This window comes from Rhipicephalus microplus, chromosome 2 (genome assembly GCF_043290135.1).
Source record: "Rhipicephalus microplus isolate Deutch F79 chromosome 2, USDA_Rmic, whole genome shotgun sequence".
Lineage (NCBI taxonomy): Eukaryota > Metazoa > Arthropoda > Arachnida > Ixodida > Ixodidae > Rhipicephalus > Rhipicephalus microplus.
Genome location: NC_134701.1, coordinates 253,693,142 through 253,700,882, shown reverse-complemented (window position 1 = coordinate 253,700,882; position 7,741 = coordinate 253,693,142).

Genomic DNA, 7,741 nt, shown 5'->3' with positions numbered 1-7,741 from the left:
TTGGTCACTTGCTATGATGCAACTTTTTGCAGTGTCTGATGTAGCAGCTACCAGCCAACATGCGAGCCAGTGTGAGTGCTAACACACCATAGTATCCTGCTCCCAAGTGTCCACCTTCTGCATTATCATGACGGAGCATACAACTGGTAGCGAGACACTGAAGATTGCTGCCCTCTGTGACTGCACCAGTTTGTCTGTCAATTCATGTAGTATTCTGACTTCTATAATTCTTAGAATAAAAGTGCCATACTTTGTGGGAATCAGGGCTAGCCCGCCGCCTCTTTCTGAGTTCTCATGACCTGACATGACTCTCCTCTCCTTCGTGGTCTGCCACGCTGAGGGAGCGGGAAGTGACGTTTAACCTCTCTCATACGGTAGCGGATGTCGACTGGCCGTACGCGGAGTCCCTCGGGATGTTTCGCGTGCGCTCGTCAGGAGTGAGAGAGAATCTTTCCGGGACGACATGGGGTAAGCCCGCATTTCTTTTCCGTCCGTCGGCTCCCTTTGTTTGGGGCTCGTTCGGACTTCGCTAACGGCGCCTTGCGCCCACGGCTAACGCTTACCCTTTGTCGCCCCACTTCCGAACGCTAGGCCGAAGAGTGGTGTGTCCTAGCGCGCGATACACCGACCCGTACCTCTCGGAAGCCAACGCGTGCGGAGTTTTTGCCCTCGCTCGAGCGACCGGGCCCTTTTGTGCCGGAGTCCCCGTGAATCACCTTTGCCCACGGAGACGTGCTCGCGCCACCCTCTGTACTTGTTGCCCAGAGCGTGGATAAACCCATTTGCATTCTCGCTGCCCCTGTTGCAACGGGCTCTGTACTGCGTTTTTGGTGTTGCAGCAGGCAATGAAGTGTTGCGACGTTGAGCAGTACCGCGTTCTCGCCACGGTGACGGTTAACGCGTGCCCTGCGGCTCGCTAAGACCGAAGCCACGCTAGTGGCCGTACTCCTTCAGGATACGTGTACAGCTACGCTGGCCTCCAACGCGGTATCAAAAGCTCACTTGCGCGATTCGAACTCGTCGCAACATGCCTGCTTCGTAACATTTTGTCCACTGACCTTTTTAGGCGGATGCCGCGCATTGCACAAAGAGGCCATTGCCTCTACCGACGGGCACCCCTTTTGCACCCGTCCGTGTCCTCACCTCGTGTTGTGATGAACACACAACCAACGTGGTAGCTGACACGCTATCCCGTGCCCCATTGTCTGCCGAAGACCTTGATCCCGGTGTGACAGCCACTAGCGGTGCTTTTGCACATGTAAGCGTCGGGGGCGACATTCGGCGAGAAGGGGGAGTCCCCATGCGGACGAACCTTGGCTACTATCCAGGTAAGCAGCGCACCGCGATGCGGCCGAGCGGGAGAGCTTTCCGACAGTCACGATGCCGAGAGCGAACCCATGACGCCGACGCAAGCGGCTGTTACTGCAGTCCTGAGTGGGTGCGATACCAAACACACCCTCCCCCCCCCCCCCCCCCCCAACTTTGCGAGAATTGGAATCGCTTTCAGCAGAGAAGAGCTACTGAAGGCTCAGCAAAGTGATCCGTTTTGTCGCGAAGTGTGCGACGGTCTCAGAAAGACGTCCGGAGCGCCGATACGCTGCTTGCCCGGCCGCTGGCTCGGATAGGGGGCTGGAACCAGCATGTGTCGCTAGCTGAGTCCCCGGCGGATACATATTTGCTGCACCATGACGGGCTCCTGCTGAAGTATATCCACTGACGACGAGTCCATCGACCAAAGTCTGAGAACCGCACTGTTCCGATCCTCTCACGACGAACCCATGGTCGGTCACCAGAGTGGCTCGAATGGTTTTGCAAAACTGCGCGTTGTGACCTGGCCCGGCATGAAGCGCGACTTTTTTCGCTACTGCCGTCCTTGCCGCGTCTGTCAAACGGTGAAATCAAGGCCGGGGTGGCACACCGCCCGGTCTGGTGAAACCGATTGTGAGCGTCCGTGGCAAGTGGCCACTAGCTGTGATCTCGTTTCCCAAAAGTAAGCAGGGGTTCATTCACCTGATGGTATTCGTTGGCCACTTTTCGAAGTGGGTGGAATTGTTCCCTTTTCGGAAGCTGGCAGCGCGAGCGGTGCTATGAAGTGTTTTGCAGGTTCGGCTTCCCGGAAAGGCTTATCACGGACAATGCTTCGTATTTCACCGCTTGGGTGTTTTGTGTCAATTGCCGTTCCCTCGAAATGAATCACTGCACCACTTCACTCTACGGAGCGCGTCAATCGTACGCTCAAACAAATGTTGGCGGCCTTTGCCGAAAGTCAAAGGGAATGTGCAGATCATTTGAGTGAGCTCGCATTCGCTATTCGAACATCTGAGAGTCGCTCAATTGGTTTCTCACTCGCCTTCTTGAAATTTTGGAAGGGAGTTGGCAAATCCGGTGACCATGCTGCAGCGTCATTCAATGCCAGCTCGAGGACGAGGAGATGCAGGCAGATCGACTGCTCTGCTTACGTGTCGACACTTCGGGGCAGGCTTTGTCGAGTTTTCTGCAGCAAGGAAAAGTTTGGCGTTGGCCACAGCTAGCAAAAAAAAAAGGGGGCCCAATATGACCACAAGCATAGCGCCCTAGTTTTTGAGGTGGGCGATCTTTTCCTGAAGCATAACCACGCTCTTAGCGATGCGAGTAAGGGATTATTTTTCTCAACCTCGCTCCTAAGTGGGTCCGTACCGAGTGGAGAAAGCTTGGACTCCACTCGCGTACTTGCTGAAAGATCTCCATTCGGGAAAACTCAGCCGTGCCCATATCACAGACCTGAAGCCCTTTGTCACCGGTCTGACGAACTCACGCCAGCAGCCAGCGGCACTTCTCGCAAGCAATGAGCACACCCGGGGCAGCGGACCGCATTTGGACCCCGCAACAGTATAATCAGAGTCAGTGGATCACCTTTGTGATTTCGCGCCGGACGGCGGACTTCTTCGCAACCGAAGGCCCTCAGTTTACTGTCTAGCCTCAGTATAGGTTAGCTTCTTTACAGCCTGTTCTCTAAAGAAGTCCACCCCGCTCGGTTTGCTGCCAGTGTTTCTTGTTTAAGTGTTCGTGCGTATTTTATGTTTCCTTTGTCTAATATTAATTGTTGTAGTGTGCACGTATCCCGAAGGAGTACGGCTACTAGCGTGGATCCGGTCTCAGCGAGCCGCAGGGCACGCGTTAACCATCGCCGTGGCGAGAACACGGTACTGCTCAAGGTCGCAACACTTTATTGCCTGCGGCAAAACCAAAAACACAGTACAGAGCCCGTTGAAAAGCCACAATGCACTGCGCCAGGCGCTCTTACAAGGATCTCGGAAGCTGCGCGCTCATTGGTTCGTGCGTGATGTCGTCAGCAAACATGGCTGCGCCCATGACGATGCTGCAGTAAGGTGGCTAGAATTCTAGCCACCCTAGCTGCAGCCCGGTCAGTACGCGTGCGAGCGTCAACTTTGTTCTCGCTTTCGTCGCGGAGTCTTCATCAGCTGTGCCCCCGCCCGACACACGAACCCCTGCAGCATCGTCCTGGGCGCAGCCATGTTTGCTGACGACATCACGCACAAACCCATGAGCACGCAGCTTCCGAGAGCCTTGTAAGAGCGCCTGGCGCAGTGCATTGTGGGTGGGTCTATCCACTCGCCTTTGTAAACTCGCTACCGGGTGAGAGGAGTTAAGCGTCACGCCTCGCTTTCCCAGTGCGACAAACCACAGAGGAGAAGAGTCATGCCGGGACATGAGAACAGAGAAAGAGGCGGCTAATCCCGCGCAAAGGCGGCGGGCTAGCCTCGATTCCCACATTGTTCATTTGTATTTTATGTTTTATGTACCTTTGGCCATATATTGAGTATCATTATTGTTCTGTTTAATCTTTTCTTCCGTGTTTATTTCGTCAACCGGCGAAGGGAGCTGTGACCTTGAACATCGGCCGCGGATTAAGCAGACCACCTTTTCTGTGTCCTTCTTTATTCGGACAGCAAAAGACTGGAATGACCTGCCCCATGATGTCGTCACCACTGAATGCTCATAATTTTTTGATCGATTGTGTGTCCCATTTTTCGAGATGAAAACTTGGGGCAATAAAAAATTATATGTTAACCCACCCCTTATGTAATAACCCCTCGAGGGGTCTTTAAGGAAAATAAAGCTATGTTATGTTATGTTATCGGTGCTTATGCGTGGAGAGAGGGACGAAGGACGCTTGCGCTTGTGCTCGCGCAGCCGTCGGCGGTGTGTGTGCGCGTTCTTCTGTGCGTCTGTACGTGCGTGGCGCTTCTGTGCGTGCCCGAGAAGAGTGCGCGTCGTTGTTCGTCCCATCGACGTGGACTCTAGAGGTGCTAAGGGCCCTGGCCCAGTGACGTCAGACAGTCCAGCCATGCCCTTCTCTCGGTCGTCGCCGATAAGCCCTGCTGCCCCTTCCACCTTGACTCCTGCGCGAGGTCAAGTGGCAGCAGCATTATACTGCCTGCCAACACCAGGGCGCCTCGCAGCCGATTCCGGTTCGGCCTCCCGGACCCCTGGAGAGGCCCAACTTCCCGGCAACGTCCAAGCTCCATCATCGAGAAATTCAGGACCTCTGAACCACCACCGAAGTGGTATTCGCCGGCTCGCAGTCCAATCGTCGTCGTGAGCCAGCAGTGAGCACGTTCCGTACTTAACTCGACGATCGCACACGGGCATCGCAGCCAGCGGACATTGCCACGCTCTGCCGTCCTCCTCCGCGCGGTGGACGCTATCCCGCTTCATCACCACGCAGTCTAGCCTTACTTCTTTTGCTCTCTTTTTTCGCGAACATGTTACGGTGTCATGTGTTTATTTTATTATCATTGCTTTCTCCTTTGCCATCATTTTTTACCCGCAGTTACAGGACTGGACTGAGGTTAGCTGATTTATAGCAGTGCCATTTTAACTGCATGGGTGACGTCCGGCAGCCATGCAGACCAGTAAAGGGCAAATTTAGGAGAGGGGGATGTGGGAATCAAGGCTAGCCCACCACCTTTGCGCGGGCTTTGCCACCTCTTTCTGAGTTCTCATGTCTTGACGTGACTCTCCTCTCCTCCGCGGTCTGCCACGCTGGGGGAGCGAGGAGTGACGTTTAATCCCTCTCATACGGTAGCGGATGTCGACTGCGACGCCGTGCGCAGAGCCTCTCTGGAGGTTTCGCGCGCGCGGGTCTGGAGTGAGAGAAGAACCTTTCCGGGCGACATGGCGTAAGCACGCATTTCTTTTCAGTCCGTCGGCTCCCTTTGTTTGGGGCTCGTTCGGACTTCGCCAACGGCGCCTTGTGCCCGCGGCGAACGCTCAGCTTTTGCAGCCCCCTTCCAAACGCTAGGCCGAAGAGCGCTGCAGTGTCCTAGCGCGTGATCATACTATGCCGACCCGTATCTCTCAGAAGCCAACGCGAGCGGAGTTTTTGCCCTCGTTCGAGCGACCGGGCTTTTTTGTGCCGATGTCCCCGTGAATCATCTTTGCCCATGGAGACGTGCTCGTGGCATCCTGTGTAGTACTTGTCACCTGGAGCGTGGATAAGCCCATTTGCATTCTCACTGCCCCTGTTGCAACGGGCTCTGTGCCACATTTTTGGTGTTGCAGCAGTCAATGAAGTGTTGCGACCTTGAGCAGTACCGTGTTCTCACGGCGACGGTTAATGCGTGCCCTGCGGCTCGTTAAGAGCAAACCCACGCTAGTGGCCATACTCCTTCGTGATACGTGTACACTACACCTTTGGAAACCTGCTAAATTACTAAAGGACAATAAAACTAAATAAAGCAAGGCTGTCTTCATTCAATTTCTCATTCCGACTATGCATGCTTGCAATATTACTTGAAACTACTAAGACAACCACAGGGTGCTTAATGTTCTAATGGGAATTGAAATACTACCTTAGTTACTATTTTGTAAAGAAATCCTGAAACCTTTCTGCAGCATAGATTACTGGTGTGAATCCCAGAACACATTTTCTGTTCATAGTGTGTTTACAGAATGCAGCTGTTGAATTTATTAAGCAGTTGACATATTGAGGAATAAGCCAAGTCAAGATTTGTCACCAGTTATCAGTACTTTCTCGTTTTGACTATGGTGTTTAGCAACTGCTAGGGTTTACAGGTCTACAAGTTTTCTTTTTAAAAGATGATAGTGTTTCTTATAATATGCAGAAATTCTGGTCTGTCTGTCACACGATTCAGCCATCCGGCTAAAGTTCAAGCACTTGCTGAACGCCCAGCCATCTTGAACTAGTGCCTACGTTCATACTTGTGAAGAGTGTTGATCAAAAAGCGTATTTTATGCATATCTGAGGCACAACACGAATACGCAAGTATTAGGTGGCGAGTTCCTTTACTAGAAAATACATGGATATGCAATTTTAGACACTGTAGTGTCTATTACGCTGTGCTAAACATATGACGCTTATGTTCCCCTGCAGCACTGCCAGCACTGTCCATATCTCACACAGCACCTCCTCTATTTTATCAATGCCAGTCAGACGTGGCAGATTCAACATACAGAAGGTGCAGTCTGAGGCAAGGCCAAACATAAATGGCCGCTTGGCCAGCAGAAAATTTGACATTTGCAGCGAAGCACACAAATACCCTGCCATCTTTTTTCCAGATATTTTGAGCTACATTTAAACTTATATTCGAATAGATCAAACCAGATCAGGGTTCACCAGGCAGATTTGTCTCCACCAAGGAAACCGGTGGCTGAACAATAGCAACCAACAGTATTTGCATTGCAAGACATAGATCTCTGGCAGGTAGTGATAATCAAATCTTTATTACTACATCCTAAAAAACATTTGTTCATAGTTTGTACAAACATCCGACCAAACGGTAGTGTATATATTTCCACATGTGAGGGGGCTCTGTAGGGACACGACAGTAACAGGAACATTATAAAAAGCTGTAAGTAAATATAGCAACTGCAGTTCTTTCAAAAAGTGCAGTTAGAGCTTTTGTACACTATTCAAGGTACCACAGCCATGAGGTATGAAATGCCACAAGCCAAATGAACCTTGTTTGAAACACGAGCATTGAATGCACAAGTTCCAGTGAATTTTTGTCAGAAATAAAATACTCCTGCAGAAAGATAATCTCTGCATTTATTAAAACTATGCAAGGAGTGACCCTGAAGTACCTGGAAAAACGCTTGTCCTCCCTTCTGAGGTGCCCCTACTATGACCATAGTCTGAAAGCTTCAGCCTTCCTTTTAGTATAATAATGAGGACAAAAGCCTTCCTTTCCTTCTAATTGTATGCTCTTGCAGTAATACATTAATACTGCATCGCTATGTCTTACACGAGATGCCTACACTGCATGCACACACGATTACATGCACAACTGAAATTGCACTTTTTCCTTCGTAATCGAGAGACGGTGTTTAAGTTTTGTTACGATTATGGAGCAATCCCAATTCAGTGATGAAAGTTCCATGACAGGTGGCGCATGGCAAGAGCAAGCTAGAAAAAAAGCTAAACAGTAACGCTCACGAGCCCTCTCGCCAACTCCTGCCGTGTCTGCATTAAGTGTCTCTGCTGAAAGGTGTTTAAAATATTTGCCTCCCTCCACAGACGTCACTTTCGCCCTGAATCAGTTCAACCACTAAAAACTTAAGCTAGGACCTGTGGCTTTACCCTTGCCCTGTTAGCGCTTACCACATTCATACTTCATGTTTCACGGGCTGTGAACAAGCCCACACGCACAGACATCCTTCAGAAGCATCACTGCGCAATCAGAGAATGTGTATTAACTTTGTTGTTTCCACCAACAAA